This window comes from Camelus bactrianus, chromosome 35, assembly GCF_048773025.1.
Source record: "Camelus bactrianus isolate YW-2024 breed Bactrian camel chromosome 35, ASM4877302v1, whole genome shotgun sequence".
Classification (NCBI taxonomy): Eukaryota; Metazoa; Chordata; class Mammalia; order Artiodactyla; family Camelidae; genus Camelus; species Camelus bactrianus.
Window position 1 is genome coordinate 26,423,651 of NC_133573.1, and position 17,651 is coordinate 26,441,301.

At 40.0% G+C, this 17,651-nt stretch overlaps 2 pseudogenes; one reads left to right on the forward strand and one right to left on the reverse strand.

Moving 5' to 3' along the window:
- Window positions 1–1,740: 1,740 nt before the first annotated feature.
- LOC105074683 (peroxisomal membrane protein 2 pseudogene) lies at window positions 1,741–4,357 on the forward strand (annotated as a pseudogene).
- An 836-nt stretch (window positions 4,358–5,193) lies between these two features.
- LOC105074690 (transcriptional-regulating factor 1 pseudogene) lies at window positions 5,194–6,808 on the reverse strand (annotated as a pseudogene).
- Between the last annotated feature and the right edge of the window lie 10,843 nt (window positions 6,809–17,651).

Sequence of the window (17,651 nt, forward strand, 5' to 3'; positions counted from 1 at the left end):
CATTCACAAAAGTTATTCACTGGGGCCGGCCAAGAAGAGGCAAATCACTTCAGTGACCATTAAAGACAGGGACTGAATGTTAAGATTTGGGCTAGAGAAGAGAGGGAGAGGGGACCCAGAGAAGGGAGATGCTGTGCGACTGTCTGGCAGGCTGTTCACATTTTTGGAATAAAGGAAATGTTGTCGGGAACAAAGAATAAGAAATCCTAAGTCTGGGTTAGAATCACAGACAAAGGGTAGAATAAATCTCAAAGGCAGAGTTCATAAGGATGGAGATTAAGGAATTGAGGATGACTGAAATTTTCCATCTAGGAGATGAGGGCTAGGATTGATGCTGGGTGACACACTAGGATCACTGAAAATTTAAAAAGGTTGGCTGTAATGGCAGGTGACAAATCTACGGAGCACTTTCCCCCAAAGCGGGCTCCCCCCTCCTCCCACCCCCTCTCTTTCCCTTCTTTCTTCTGTTCTGCCACAAGAGACTGGCAAATGCACTGTAATAAGAACCCCCTGGGAGACTGAGGTATGCCTCTGGTCTCCAAGCTGCTCAAGGGGGCTCCCCAAAGTCCAATACAAGGCAGGAATATTCCAGGAAAAAAATTTCTTCGGACTGTGAACACAACCTCACAGGCTGATCTGTATGTAAAATAAAGATCAATTGCAGAAAAATAGGGGGGAAAGAAAGAAAAGTTCTTAGATGAAGAGGCAAAATAGGAGAACAGGTGACATTTTAGGTGGGATTTTCAGAAATATTTGAACAAAAAAGTTAAATATTTATTGTGCCTGAATTATTATATCATTTCGATCATTTGCACAGCCATCAAATTTACTTTCCATTGAGTGTGTCTAAAAGACATTCTTTCTAGCTCTCACTTCTGTTCACTCTGACTTTCTTCTCTGCCCTGAGCAGAATAATTCATTTAATTGTCAAAGCTGGGTTTCTTAAGGCTTGTGATGCACCATGGTTTGCCTAAGTGGCCCAGAGGACCTTTCTGATTGGACCTTGAGCCATGCTGCATCACAGTACCCATTCGACGTTGGAATAACGTCATTGTGCTGTAGTTTGGTTATAAAAAGTCGGTTAGATAAAGGCATAAATCCAGATGTAGACATATAGCCAGCTTTTTATATATATTCACACACAAGACAAAGGGCTAGTAGGCACGCACCGTTGGTCTATTTTCCCCCTATTTTTCTTTGTTATTAGTAGAGACAATACGTAAAAGTTGACCAATGGAGCGTGATTCCAGCAAAGGACTGGCTGAGAAGGTCTCTGGGGGCTCAAAGAACATTTCCAAAGTCAAACTTCTTCCATGACTGAAACAAACTAAACAGCAGATGAGACTCCGTACTTAGGTATAAGGAGCCGTCACTATAGAAAAAAAAAATCTTTCAGTGTTAAGTAATGAAGACTCAACTAAATCAAGGAAGGTGGCCACTCACAGATTAAAAAATCAATATGTCAATAGTCTCTGTAATGTTGATTTGTTTAGGAAAGGTCGCCAACATATTCATTCATCCATTTATGCGACTTACATTTATGGAGTAATAACCTCTTTGTTACAGGCACCGCGCTAAGTGTCAGCTAAGGAGTACTGCCCTCGTGGGGTCTAATTCTCGTGAAGAGACACACAACTTAAAACGAAACAAAATAGAATAGAATAGAGTAGAGTAGAATAGAATAGAATAGAATAGAATAGAATAGAATAGAATAGAATATATAACACATCTGGTAATCACATGATAAAGGCTGTGGACAAAAATAAATCAGGGAAGGGGCAGAGGCAAGCCGGGAAGGGAGTGGTGATCCCTGTAAAGAAGGCATTGGGAAAGGCCTCCCTCAGGAGGCAGCACGGACGAAGAGCTGAAGCAGGTGAGCCATCTTCAAATAACATATTACATTGTTTCACTGGGGCAGCCAAGTCAAGAGCGCCATAATGGATTCAGCCCCAGGCTAACTCTTCTACAAAATTTACTGGCTGATTAGGTGATCGTTAGCAGCCTCCAGTCTCTTTACGGAGTCCATTAGCGGGCAACTTAGCTAATCTTTGCAACTCAGTTTCTTTTCATGTAAAATGGGGATAGAAATAGAACCTACTTCATCAGGTTGTGTAAGTATCACTGTGTTGTTACAGGTAAAGTGCGTAGAACAATGTCCAGTGTGTAATGAGGGCCATATAAACATTCACTCTGCGGTTGGCGGGGCGCAAAGGCGAGGGCGCCGGCGGCGTCGAAGCGGCGGCTGCGGCCGGGCTGGGGGCGCTCCCGCGGCGGGCGATCGCCCAGTACCTGCGCCTCCTGCGGCTCCACCCCGTGCTCACCAAGGCGGCCACCAGTGGCATTTTGTCAGCCCTTGGGAACCTCCTGGCCCAGATGATTGAGAAGCAGCAGAAGAAAGAGAACTGCTCTCAGAAGCTCGATGTCAGTGGGCCTCTCAGATACGCCATTTTTGGGTCCTTCTTCACAGGGCCACTGAGTCACTTCTTCGTCTTCGTGGCGCACTGGATCCCCTCCGAGGCCCCTTTGGTGGGCGTCAACAGGCTGCTCCTGGCCCGCTTCCGCTTTGCACCGGCCTTCCTGCTGCTGTTCTGCCTCGTCATGAGCTTCCTGGACGGGAAGGACGGCCGCCTTCGCTGCCAAGATGAAGAGCGGGCTCTGGACGGCGCTGCAGATGAACTGGCGAGCCTGGACCCCGGTGCAGTTTATCAACATCAACTACGTCCCTCTGCAGTTCCGCGTGCTTTTTGCCAACGTGGTGGCTGTGTTCTGGGACTCCTACCTGGCCTCCCTGGGGCAGTGAAGATGACTTGGAGAGAACGTCAGCCATGCTGATGACGTGCAACAAGGGAAAATGCTCACCTGCCCAAGGTAAGAGAGCAGAAACAAGCCGATCTGGCTCTAGAGCATGTGATTCAAGATGCCCTAAAATGCTGAATGGAGAAAGAGATATCTCTTATTGTCAGAATCTTGTGTTTTAACAAGGCAGTAGCTGTCCTCAAGTGGTGCTGCCCTAGAAACTTAAAATTCAGTTGAGATGACTTCACCTGTCACCTTGGATTGAATTAGGATCACAAACTGTAACAGCTTTTTCCAAAAAAAAAAAAAAAAAAAAGTTACAAATGTTTGACGCTTTTCTTTTATAAAAAGTTCAATGCCTGACTTTGGGCTTATAAATTGAATAAAGAAAATGTACTAAGTATTTTGGGGAGTAGGATGGAGTCTTAAACATCAGTGCACGCTCTGAACCAACTATTGCTTGGGGCAAAGACTTTATCCCTCACTCCCTCTTTAATCATCTTGGGCGGTCCCATTATTGCTTGGCATAAACTTAATAACTGTTTTTAATCATCATAAAACAAGACTGCATTCTATAAATGACATATGAATTTGGAGAAGAAAGGAAGCATTGAGCTAGTATACACCGACAGAAAGGGAAAACACTGAAGGAAACCAGATTCAATTATCTAGTTACTTAGTGTATTTACAAAACTGGAATGTGATGAAAATTCTGCTACTGTTACTCTCAATACTCTGTGCAAACTGCGATATCTTGAACAGAATTATTGCCTTGTCTGTTGGGCTGCATGTCCGTGAGAACAGGATCCCCAAGTTAAAAGGGTACTTCTATAGTTTCTGAAAGACCGAAGTCCAGATTGCTCTATCAGCAAACCTGTTATCTCCAGCATTACAATTTTCTCCTAATAGCCAATGCCAAATGTTTCTCTCTCTCTTTCTCTGTCTATTTTTCAAAAGATTCAATAAAGTTGAGGTGTCTAAAACCAGAAGACATCGATGCTCACCGACAACCATTTGAAGAACAGAAATAGTTGTCCTCTAAACAAACAAAAAAGGTTTTTAAGTATACTTTCAACAAGCAGAGCCAAAAGAGAAATAATGTATGTTTTTACTTCTTGTTCAGTGTTCTTTCTGTTACACACCAAGTCCATTTGTACCAACAGTAGCAACTTTCTTTTTTGCCATATAATCAAACATTTAACCTCACAGGGTTATTAATCACACTTTGCACTTAGATGGCCTGAGTTTGAAAAGGCATTGCTTAGAATTCTATAAACAGTCATTAATCCTTCCCCCCACCCCAAAAAAAAGAAGAAGAAGAAAAGAAAAAAGGAAAAAAGCATCAGGAGGTTATGTGCATTGTATTTTATTCATATTATTGAGTTGATGGAATTATCTCCAGGCTTGCCAGCTTTCATAGGCTCCATGGAAGTGCTTTTCTAGATGTAAAAACCAGTGACAGGTTTGTTACGGTGCAGACATTGAGAGATCCTGGCCGCTTTGCCCAAATGCTCGCCAGCCTTCAGTCTTTCACTTTTTCACTCTTTGCTTTAAAGTCACTTTTCCCGTGAAGCTCTCTGGCACTAAGAGGTCATTCCTCCCATTAGCGGCCCAGTGCCCTCTGTGGGTTGTATGCAGCAGTGCGCGCGCACACACACAACATCGTTTGCTTTATGTAATTACATTTTTCCATAATGAGACTGTAAGATCTAACAAAATAATTTAACTCATCGTTGCTTTCCCAATCCCTAGCTGGATACTCATAATAAATAACATGTATCTGTTATCCAGTAATGAGTGCCAGGTGGCTCTGAAGTGCCAAGTAAAATCAAGCCTCTGCTGTGAACTAATTGTGTGTCCTTAGGCAAATTTGTTAAACTTTCTAGTCAATGTCTTCCTTTGCTAAAAATAGTAAGGCTAACATTTTGGGAGCAATTTTCATGTACCAAATACTGTTATGAGTAGAGTATTATTAGCTCATTAACTCCTGTTATTATCTCTCAGGTATAGTTGAAAGAATTAAAGCCCAGGGGGATTAAGTAACCTGTGTTTTAGCCAAGCAAGGAGGTGACAGGATTGGGAACGTGAGCCCAGGCATGCAGGCTCAGGAGCCGGCTCTTCTTAGTCATTGCTCTGTACGCCTCCCTCCACCCTAAGCTGTTGTTCAGCTTTGTTTCTTAGAATTGTGTCAATTATTTATTCCCCCCAACCACTCACAAAAACACATTTTTTTAAATAAAAGGAAAAGAAATGAACTTTTTTTCTAAACCTGAAAAAAATGACGACTGTTTAAACAGGTAGTTTAAAATGGTTACGAAATGAGCAGGCAGTCCAGGTTTCCTGGTGAATGAAGGCGGAGGCGTGGGTTCTTGCTGTTTCCCAGCGACGGGCAGGGCTTTACAGTTCCATGTCACCGTGAAGCAAAACGGAATCTGGATCATCCAAGAGGAGACCGGTGTCCACGACCTCGGCCTCTTCCATGACGCCGCCTAACTGCTGCACGACCTCATCATCGAGGATGTCCACGTCCTTGATGGGTTTGATCAGACTCAGCTGGTCCAGGGGTGGCAGCCCCGGCGGCCCCACCGGCCCCGTAGTTCTCTCGATCGTGGCTGCCATTTCAGCTGCAAAAGCCGCCTTCTGAGCCTTCTGCCTCTGCTGTTCCTCCTGCTGCCTGTGCATTTTCATGTGTGCACTTCAGCTTCTGATCTTGAAGAAGACTTTGACACACTCCTTGCAGGGGAAGATGGCAGTGGGGTCTGTCTCGCCGCTGGTGGTGCTGTGAGAGGGCGAGCTTTTCACCGAGCAAGCAGTACCTGCTCTGGGCACTGCCAGGCTTCTGCTTCCCAGAAGGGCAGCACCCCGAGCTTTGGTCACCTGGTTGGTGCCACCGTGGATGCGGGCATGGCCGTTCAGTGCCTGTCAGGAGCTGGTCACAGCCCCGCAGGTGGGCATCTCACAGATGAAGGAGCCTGAGGGCTGGCCCGGGGCCTGCACGGGGTGGGTGGGGGCCCTCTGCGGAAGCCAGGACCAGGCCGGGTGGAGGCTCCGGGGACTTCAGCTGCTCCCTCTCTTCTTGTGGACTTCCTGTCTTCTTCCGGGTCCTCCTCCTCTACCTGTCCTTCTTCACTCATCACGCAGTCATCGATGATTTCCGCCAGGCGTGTCCGGTGTTTCTGCCCCAACCTCATGCTTGCTTTCCATGTGTAGTAGTGTTCCATGCACTGAGCCACCATCTTGGACTTCACCATCTTCTGTACAAAAACAAAGTCTTGCTGTAAGTGGCTAGTGCTTTGTTAAACAGTTTTCTTTCTAGGGAGGTCCACTTGTCTGAACTGGCACAGTGGTAATTTGCTAAAGGATGACATTTTAACCTGACTGGCTTCCGCAGCAGCAGCAGCATTTCCAGTGCAGCCATCACATCACCTTTGGCTTCGAAGAGAGAGTGCAAAGCAAATTCAGAATTGGTCCCTCCACCTGGCGATGCACTTGAACAGCAGAAATTCGGGAGATTCTCCACTCTTTGCTGGAGGTTGTGGTTTTCCAGCTCCGGCCAGGGCTTCCATACCAGGGTGGCCTTGTGTGTGTCCTGGGCCAGGGCAGAGACATCCTGGAGTTCTGGGATCTCTGCTTGGAATCTCAAGCCAATGTTGATGTGTGCTTCAGCGTCAACAGTCTGCTCTCCGGGCCCCGGGGTGACTGTCATGGTTGCTGCCATTGATGCTGTTGGAGCGGCAGAGCAGCACGTGCGTGAGGGGCAGCTGCGGGTGACATGCCCTGTACTCTTAATTGTTGCATTATTTGCCATCTGAAAAGCATGGCTTCAGATGATACATACATTTCTCCACCAGGTTCACTTGCCCTGACCTAGCTTCTGTTCATGGAACTCAATTCCAGGGAAGCTCATGAATTCACTCACCCATTGTTTATGACATGCCCAGTTGAGAGTGACATGCTCCATGGACATCACATCCTCTGGAATTAATTTTAAGCATATCAACGAAAGTCACTGTTTCACTTACTTCCCAAGAATAAAGATCTGTTACCTAAGTTTTAATTTTATAGTATTACAGTTTAACCACTCTTTTTTTCCCCCCAAAATTAGCAGACCCCAATAAACTTGGTTTTTAGATGAACTAGACTAAGCAGGTCAGAAGACAGAATCTTCTGAAAGAGACAGAGAAGAAAAATGTGTTAAACAGGCATTCAGCCAGTCTTGAGGAATGAACACAGCATTTTCAGAGTCTTCAGAATATTATGACCTGTTAAGAACAGGTCATAAGTAAAAGAAAATAGGAAATAAGGACCGGAGGTTGGGAAGCCTGGAGTCAGTTCAGACTGTCTGAATCACTTATGTTGTGGTGGTGATTTGAGCTGACAAAATGTTATTAGAGCGATCACTCTCCTCAACACTGTTTGCTTTGGGAAGTCAGGCAGAGATTTATTATGGCTGAAAGCCTTTACAGCTGTCGGATGTAAGTGCTGGGTTAAGAGAGTTGAAAATATCAGCTGAAATTAATAGCATGAGTTGTGATTTTGAATATTTGCAACAGTTGTGATGGGGAAAAAAGTCAGAGACCACAGTTTTAGTCTACATCTGTGATATTTGGTTGCAAAAAAAAAAAAAAAAAGTCATGGCATATCATGCAAGGAAAAGGGCAACTCAGTATTCACTGAATATAACTCAGATATCGGAAATGCTGATATGCAGGACTGACAGTTAATGAGATGGCATTTTGATGTAAGTAAAGATTCGATATCTAGAATGATACAAGAAAGGAAACACTAGAAGTGTCTTTCTACAGAATGTTCATCTTATAGAGTAACAATCACTACAATTCATGAGTGTCTGGAAAGATACCAAGAAAAATATATTTGGAAGATGAAAACAGACCAATGATAGGTAGACAGATAGGCATGTTAAATGACTAATCATTATTTTTATATCTGTACCTTCACATAGGCCATTGCTATGATTATCTTTACCCATCTATCTGTCTTGGAAAATGTTAGCTCAATCAAACACTAAGGTTTTCTTTTGTTCCTAGGTCCATAGATACAGTGACAGGCTGCACACATCTTAAAGAGTTAAACGGACTTTTGGGATGCAGCTAATGTTTTATTCATAGCTAATGTTTGCCATGCAACCCTAAGTATGCGAATATATTACACAGTGTTTTACGTACTTGCTTGGCTAGGAATCCCTTTCTTGTGAAGAATCTCATGGGTTAGTTTCCTCTGAGCGCAGTAGGAGAAATACTGTTTCTGAGTGGAATCTGTGTGTTGAGAAGTTCTTCCACTGCTTGTCCTAGATAACTGCATTCAGCAGATACATCACTCAGAATATGGATCCACAAGCGTAGTAAGGACTCACAGTGGTGTTGAATGAATCAGTACGTATAATAATTCACACCCATGTTCCTGTCATCTTAAGGGATATACAGCCTTTCCCAATTAAAGGATGTATTTGTTCAAGTTACGCTCTGGCATGCTCATTTTGATGGTGACATGGCGATGCCAGTGGCCCAGACCACTGTATTATTACTGTAGCCTTGCGTGTTATCTGACCAGTTACCACGAGACATGTTAAAAATGTGGAGAGAGAGAGTGATGATATTTTGACCGGTAGACATCTGATTTCCTCAAGTTAGATATGTTTTTTGTTTTGTTTTTTTAGTGGAGGTACTGGGGATTGAACCCAGGACCTCTTGTATGCTAAGCACATGCTCTACCATTGAGCTATTTCCCTCCGCAGGTTAGATATATTTTTATCGAAGCATGATTGTCATAGGATCATGAACTGTTTTCCTCTCTATGATGCTTTGTCTTCTGTTTTCCTTGATGATTGATGTCATTTTTACCACTTTCATAATTTCAATTCCCTTCAGAAATGTTAATAAAATAATGATGTAAGGGTAAAAATTTCACTGAAAGAAACAGTCATTAACATGAGTGATTATTAATACACAATAATTTTTAAAATTTCTGTTGTTCAAGCCACTCATTATTTTATTATGGCAGCCCCAGAAAACTAACACAAACAGTATGTTCTTATTCAGTAGGATGCTGTAATTTAAGTTTTTCTGCCCCCACATGATGATAGCAAAGCAAAGCTCTCTATCCCATGTCCCAGTCACGTGTGTTTCCTCCACTGTACTCTGTTCTAAATCTATGGTAATAGATGTCCCCATACAGGATATTTTGTTTACTCCTGAGACATTATAATTGGTTCTGAAGAGACGTCTTTCCCAGACTAAGGGCTGCTACCTTAAAGTGTGCCATATGAGAATGTAAGGCATAAAAACTTCAACTTCAAAAATTATGCAAGATTATTAAGAGGCAACCATAATTTGGTAGAGTTTAGGATTACTTACTGGGTAGCTACTTGGTGCAAAGCACTGAGTAGGTACAGTGTAGAATATACAGGTAAATATACTGTCATCCCATCCATACAGAGTTCATTATCTTAACTAAAAGAAGAATGTGCAAAGGTGCTATCTTGGAAAATTTGGGGAACCATTTCCTTCAAGGAGGGTGGCCTCCATCTGACTGAAATCAATCTTAATTTCCCAAATTGGCCCCAGAAATGATGCTGATTTTCTAAATTCTTTTTTTATTATTCATTCATTCATTCATTTTATTGAGTTATAGTCAGTTTACAATGCTGTGTCAATTTCCGGTGTAGAGCACAATTTTTCAGTCATACATGAATATACATATATTCATTGTCACATTCTGATTTTCTACATTCTTAAACATGAGGGTGAATAGAAAAAAAACCCTCTCTTTTTAAAAATTTCAAATAACATAACCCCCCTCATTTCACATACAGGGATATGTACTATATTTTCATAGAATAGTGCCTTTGAAAATCAGGATATCTAGGGAGTTAGTTGGTAACTTTAAAATAACTTCTTAGGTCTTATAGAAATGCTATCCCAAAATGCATTATGTACCTTTTCATGTACTATTCCCCACATCTGTAGAGTTTGTTTCTGTTGATTCCTCTGTTACAGATAAGGAAAGAGGGACCCGGGGACTTTGAACAGCTTGTCAGAGATCACACAGCTAAGTGGTAGAGACAGGCATCAGCACTGACAGAAGGAGCTCTCAGGCATCTGCTCTACCACCACATTCATTTTTATAACTTGTAACTCAAATAAGTCTTTTCGCAGAATTGGGTGTCTGGAGAACCCTTTCAACAGAGACAGTCTGTGTAAATACTCATTTGGTATTTGGCACAAAATAAAGATGGAAACATAACTATTTCTAGATGAAGCAAAGCAAAATAGGCATGTTAAGACTGATTTCCTAATCAAATTATCACTGCAACACTAACAGCCATGTAACAGGGAAGTTTTCCCATCAACATGGTTTCATTCATGTTTAAGCTCCACATCAACACTCTTAGGAAAAACACGGCCCTTAAAGTGATAGATTGAACACCTGGGGACTCTCTTCACTCTTTGTATGTTGGGAGATGATGCAACGTTCTCTATGTACTCATGGATGTTGGCCAGCCTTCAGCGACAGTCACAGTCAGAACACGTTGAAAAACACAACCAACTACCGTTTGCATTATACCAGTTTAGTTTAAAAAAAGGAGAAGATCGAGAACAAAGTTCAAATGATGTCTTAACATACTAGTGAAATAGTGAGCAGAAATGGTTTTTAGTTCTAGTGGGATTCATATTCCTCTATCAAGACACTAGAAATTTACTCTAGTCCTTAAGCAGACTGAGACCTTACCCTCCCTCAAAAATATGTATCTAACTATCTGTCCTTCATTTTACAGACGTTGACTTAAAAGTGAGCTAATAATCATCCAGTGAATGTTTCCTTATTACTAAGATAAGAAAACTGACTTCATATACTATTTGAGAGTTAAAATTCTCAGTCTGTTTGGAATTTCAAATTCATGACAAGCAACATGCAAAATGTCAAGTGACAAATTAGTAATAATCAAGCTTAGTAGATCAATTTCGGCAGTCGTGTAGGGTAATTTAGGTACCCCCATTAAAAACAATAGATTGTTCCAATTTACTTTGTCTTGTATTTGTTGCTTAAGTGAGATAATTCATGGAAAGCACTTATCAAAGTGCCTTTATGTTGTGAAAGTGCAATCAACATTAACTACTGCTATTTTTTTTTCTAATGGAAGAAGAATTCATGTAGAAATCTTTTTAATGATAGTATTCCTGCCAGGAATAATGGCAGTAAAATCTCATGCTGTGGGACTTTGCGTGCATTTCTCGCTGGCTTTCATGATTCTCAAAAACTGGCATTAAATATGTGCTAGATTAAAAAGACGGTCTTGGACTCTGAAGATTATGTGTTTATAAGACATTATAAGCATAAAGTAAACATTCCAACCATATATCCCATTATAATCTAGTCAATAGAATAAAAGAACTGAATGCATTTTCTCCATTGCAAAGTACAATGGGAAAATTGTTCTGTCCTGTTAAATGGGAAAAAACTAAAATTTGTCCAAATGTTTAATTTTTTAGTTCAAATTTTTATCAATTTCAAGTTCAAGGGAGTTTCAAAGAAAAAAAAAACTTTTAAATCTATTTCTCAACTGGTCCACTTATTTTGGACTTAATTTTTTTATCTGGGAAATCATTTCTGTTTTTAAACTAGTCTCACCATATCTTTAAGAAAATGACAAAGGGGAGTGTGCATGCAAATCGGACATGAAGGTATAAAAAAATTTCGTGTGCATCTTGAATGTAAAACTAGCTTGTAAAACATGAATAAGAAAGACATGAGCCATGGTGGGTAATTGATACTGATAAATATGAAGTTTCCTAAAGTTTGGTGATTTAGTCCCAAGGGAGAATGCCTTTTACTTTAGAATGGGTAGATCCTGAAGTTTCTATTTGCATTTCCCTAATGATGAGTGATGTTGAACATCATTTCATGTATCTGTTGGCCATCTGGATGTCTTCGTTGGAAAAAATGTCTATTTAGATCCTCTGACCATTTTTAATTGGATTGCCTTTTTTTCTTTTTTGTTTCTGAGTTGTATGAGTTCTTTATATATTTTGGATATTTGCCCTGTATCAGATGCATGATTTGCAAATATTTTCTTCCATTCAGTAGGCTGCCTTTTCATTTTGCTGATGGGTTCCCTTGCTGTGAAGAAGCTTTTGAGTTTGATGTAGTCCCAACTTGCTTATTTTCACTTTTATTGCCTTTGCTTGTGGCTTCAAGTCCAAAATATCGTTGCCAAGACTGATGTCAAGGAGCTTACCACTTATGTTTTCTTTTAGAACTTTCACAGTTTCAAGTCTTACATTCAATCTTTAACTCATTTTGAGTTAATTTTTGTGTATGGTATAAAGTAGTGATCCAGCTTCATTCTTCTGCATGTGGCTATCAAAACCACAATGAGATATCACCTTACACTTGCTGAATGGCTATTATCAAAAAGATAAGAAACAGCAAGTTTTCGAGAGGACATGGAGAAAAGGGAACCCTCATGCACTGTTGGTGGGAATGTAAATTGGTGCAGCCACTATGAAAAACAGTATAGAGATTCCTCAAAAAAATTAAAAACAATTTTGATATACTCCAGCTATTCCACTCCTGTGTATTTATTTGAAGAAAATGAAAACACTAACCCCTATGTTTATTGTAGCATTATTTACAATAGATTGGATAAAGAAAATGGGATATATATATAAAATATTATTTAGCCATAAAAAGAATGAAATCTTGCCATTTTAGACAACATGAATGGATATTGAGGGTGTTACGTTAAGTGAAATAAGTCAAAGAAAGACAGATACCATATGATCTCATTTATATGTTGAATCTATAAAAACAAAAACAAAAAATAAGCTCATAGATACAGAAAGCATATTGGCAGTTGCCAGAGGCAGAAGGTGAGGGGTAAGCAGAATAGGTGAAGGTGGTCAAAAGGTACAAGAAAAAGAGAATACAGTTGAACCTTGAACAATTCAAGGGTTAGGGGCACCCAACCCTTTGTGCAGTTAAAAATTCACGGGTAAATTTACATTCGACCCTTTGTATCCACAGTTCTGCATCCATGGATTCAACCAACTGTGGGTCACGTAGCACTATAATACATATTTAATGAAAGAATTCATGTATAATTGGAAACAAGAATAACAGTCTTAAGTGGTAAATTGTTTGGAAAGATAGCTGCAGTGATCTCTTCCCCTGAATGCATATCCTTTAGTCATACTCTTTCACATTGACTCTGGGATTGGTCATACGACTTGCTTTAGTCTGTAAAATGATAGCGAGCTTAGACCGAAAAAACCCTTGCTGCTCATTGGGGTTTGCTGTCTTGCTAGTCTTAGGAATCCAGCGACTACTGTTTAAAGAAGTTGAGCTAGTCTGCTGGGGGATGAGAGGCATACGGTCCGGTCACCCCAGCAGCCCAGCTGACCACCCTGCCAACTGCAACACTTGTAGACCCATAAGCAAGTCCAGCAGAAATCATCCAAGAATGCACACAGAATTGTGAGCTACGTTTTAAGAAAACTTGTTTTAAGATACTAAGTCTTGGAATCATGTATTATGTATCAAAATCTAACTGATACACCATCATTTGCTATGTGTGTAAAACTGTCCAAGTGAACCACTGAACAAAATTATATAAAATGTAACTTAAGAGTCTGAAATTCAGTCAGTCTCAGTTAAATCATTGATACCTAACTTATTTCACTAGACTACAAATTGCTACTGCATTCAAGATTCAGGTGTTGAAGAGCAGAATCTATAAATAGCCCCCTCTGCAGAATGCTCTGTAAGAAGGATGTGTTGTGGTGATAATAATGGTGGTGACGGTGTGGGTGTGTGCTTCTGTTTGGATGTTCCATACGTTATTTACACTTGGGTCTCTGAATTCTTAAGCCCAATTATGAGAAGTAAGCCATATATACTATGGCTATGGAAGTCTTACAATTTAATCAAATGTTCATGAATAAGACATACATGCATGTATGCACACCCACACCTATTTATCAATTCAAGAGTTTAAAAAGCATTTGCAAAACTTAGTCTCTGTTGCATGTGAAACACTAATTTAGGACCAGAGATGCAATCGTGAATAAGACAGGTTTGAGGATTTAATTATACTGATGAGTTCAGATGCATTCAAGATGGTATGATGATCATGACTCCTTAGGTAGCACCTTCTAAAAGTCTGCAATTATTTGACATTTTTATTCCCACATTATAGGTAAAAGTCTCCCTATATTCTTGCACAGATTAAATATATATTAGGAGCTCAGTAAATACTTGGTTGAGTCGTGGTATGTTGCTTTAGGAAAACTGTTTTCCCAAAGACCCTGAGAGATATTCTATGACTAATAATGTCTTGATTTCATAGAATTCCTGTAATAACCATCTACAGTCTCCATTTTCCTCTGAAGATTAATGTGGTTTGGATGGGAATTTTTGATAAACACAGATCTATCACAACATATAAAATAATTCAAATTATATCAAACTGTGGTGCCACAGATGCTGTGGGAAGTACTTGCTCTGTAAGAAAGCATCATCTTAAAACAACTTTTCAGCAATTTGTTGCTTACTCTCTTGCTTCATGAGGAGCAACTTGAGATTTATCATACTTAATTGGTCCTCAGGGAAACATTTACTATTTTCAACAAGATTTACACAGGAAACCTCCCCACACACATCTCCCTAAGACAAAATGTATCCTTTGAGATTGTAGATTTAGAGTGAACCGTAACTGATGTGTGTTATGAAAATAGCCTATTATTTATAGATGGATGGATTTACTGCAAGATATCCCAGCTTCCTACATGGGACCCGTCATTCCAAGATAAGGTCACTTTTCCACTATCAGCCCCGATAGTCATAATCTGTGTATGTGTATGCCACTTTATAGATGGTAAGTGCATTTATATATAATATATATACTACTTCATGTAACATTTCAATGTATGGTATAAAATGTAGATCATCTGAAAATAATTTATGCTGGGTTTTGAAAGATGTTTTGGGGAGGGAAACCGCAGTTTTGTGAACCTACTATGTGCTCAATGCTTTCCAATATTGTTTCCTATTAAAAGGGGAAGTTTCAACTGATTCAGCCTGATCCCTAACCTGACTTACCGCTTACAGGCTGGGTTGCTTGAGTAAGTTACTGAATCTCTCTTACCTCAGTTTCGTTGTCAAACTATACATCGGAGATATTTTTGTCGAGATCATGGGAATTAATACTATGAAATGGATAGAAAGTGCTTGTCACAGAGCAATACAGAAATGGTAATTTATGATTTCTCACAGTAAGCCCAGGTTATGGTAAGTATCATGTATTTTACAGAAAAGGAAAAGAAGTTTTACAGCAAGTTACCTGAAGATAGCATTCAAATCCTAATCCACATATTCTAACTTCATCTCCAGTAGTGATGCTTGTTGTTTTAATAAGATCAAAGATGTTTCAGTAACAAACTGACAGAGAAAATGATGTTGGTTGCAAAATGCTGTCAATACACTGAGATGGCTGAAACTGTTTCAATTCAGGGTGCAGTTTATCCTGAAATAAAGCAATGCTTATCTGTTCCTTACATCCTTTATAAACCTATTTTTCATTCTTAAAGAATATCTGTCATGTATTTCCAGATCTTTGACTGTAAGCTGAAACATATGTTCATGCAGTTAGTGTAATTAATAATTTAATTATCTTACTATATCTACCTGAACTCTTCAGTACATATTAGTCATTTTTAAGAGAAAACATAGTCACGTGAAATATTTCCCACCTAATGGTTACAATCTGTCTTTTGATTTTATATCATTTTCTTGGTTTATCAACCAGGAAAAAGGCTATTATGAGGGTTTGAACCATTTGTGAATACAAATAAGTGTAAATAAATGTTTAAGGAGCCATTCTTAACGCATCTTATATCAAGATGCTTCTTCTGGGTGTGGGTGTGTAGTTTTATAACGCAGACTGAGGTTCTGGCGCATTTTATTGTATTTGAAAATTCGGGGGAGTTAGTATCACTCTTAAGATGGTTTTACTCCATGTTACACGACAAAGCTCTTTATTTGCTTTTAAAGGTGAAAAAGGAAAGAAGGGGAACAGAAGGGTATGAACACGCTATTGTACAGGAAACAGGGCAAGAAGGATTACTTTACCTTCCTCTTGTCTGGAATTATCGAATTCCATTCTATACCATCTTTGTTTGTCATTTCCCTGCTTATGTGGTTACACATAGGCGGGCTTTGTTTCTGTATCCAAAACTCTTATCGTGTTACCTTTAAAATTTGGCATGCAGCAACAGAAGGGTCAACAGTGCCACCTTCCTCGTGGTTTGTATGACTTCATTAGTGAAATAGAACTGTGGGAACCAATTTTCTAGGCGACTCTGAAGTCATTAGGAGCAGTAAGGAGACTTCCATATCTACTGCAGTAAATAGTTTTAATGTAGTTTGATCATTTAAATAACTTTGCAACTCAGAAAATATTGGGTTGGTTCTGTTCATAGGCTGCTGTGAAGATATGTGGATCGTTGAGAAATATTCGTTTTATACTCTGTGTTTTGTTTCCTATGCAAAATATGACATGTTTCTAATTTAGCTGGAATTGGAAGGTTTGATAGTTAGTTCCTAAGCCTCAAGTGATGACAATATTGAAAAAATTTTTACAAGGCAATTTCTGTTGTCCATAGATAAAAATAGACAGAGAGAGGATAATGGGAAAAAGAAAGTTATTTTGATACCTTAATATAGAAAATTTTCAACTCTAAAATTCTATACTTTTATGATTCATGGCTTTGGAAATGTGTTGTCACCATAGAAAAGTTGCCCACATAAAATTATTCCAATCAGCTGCTCCGTTTCAAAAATCTTTAAGAATTCACAAGACTATTGCCTATAGTTTATTTTCTGTTAATTTTAAAGCCTGTACATAATCATCTTCAAATCCAGAAGAGTGTCAAAGTCTGGTCCTTGGCGTGCACTTGCTATTGAAATCCAGAAATCCATCTGCTGATTTGGTTTATTGTTTGCGTTCAAAAATTAAGCATATATAAGCCCCAGTATTTCAGTCTTAATAAAAGATCATAGCATTCATGCAGCAGACACCTCCTCTCCTTCTTTAGAAAGTGTTGCAGGAAAAATAGCTCTGTTCTGTGCCAGATGGTGGGAGCCCACAAGTGAGAAATTGGAGCCCGAGAGGACAGCTCAGGTCAGCTGGGCCAGCTCTCCTGCCAGAGCAGCATCAACAAGGTGGTTTCAGGGTCCCCTCCTATCTCGTGTTCGGTGAGCAGTTACCCAGCCTGTGGCTCTTTGCTGCTTTTCAAAAACCCACAATGATTCTGTTTTTGCTTATCATCATTTTCCAAAGCCGCATCTTGTAACTTCACGATGTTATCTTAAATACGAAGTATCTCACCCCACCCTATTTCAGCCAGCCTACTTGCCTCTGGTCTTGTCATGGTCCTCCACGCTACTTACTTCATAAGGGAGTTTTATCAGAGCATGACAAAGAATTTAGAGGCTATTGTGTACAAAACATAACTCAATACAGAACTGATTGTAATTTTTTATGATGGCTAATTGAATTATGACGGGGATGCTATCATATAAACTCTATTGGGGCCATATCCTATGCACTGACGGCCACTACCCTTTATTCCAGGGTGGATTCGTTCCTGACAGCTGCTATGAAAAAATACCACAGACTGGGTAGCTCAAAGCAACAGAAATGTGTTCTCTCTCAGTTCTGGAAGCTAGAGATTAGAGGTCATTGTGTTGGCAGGATTGGTTTCTTCTGGAGTCTCTGAAGGAAAATCAGTTCCGTGCTTCTCTCCCAGCTTCTGGGGGTTGGTGGAACTCCTTGGCAT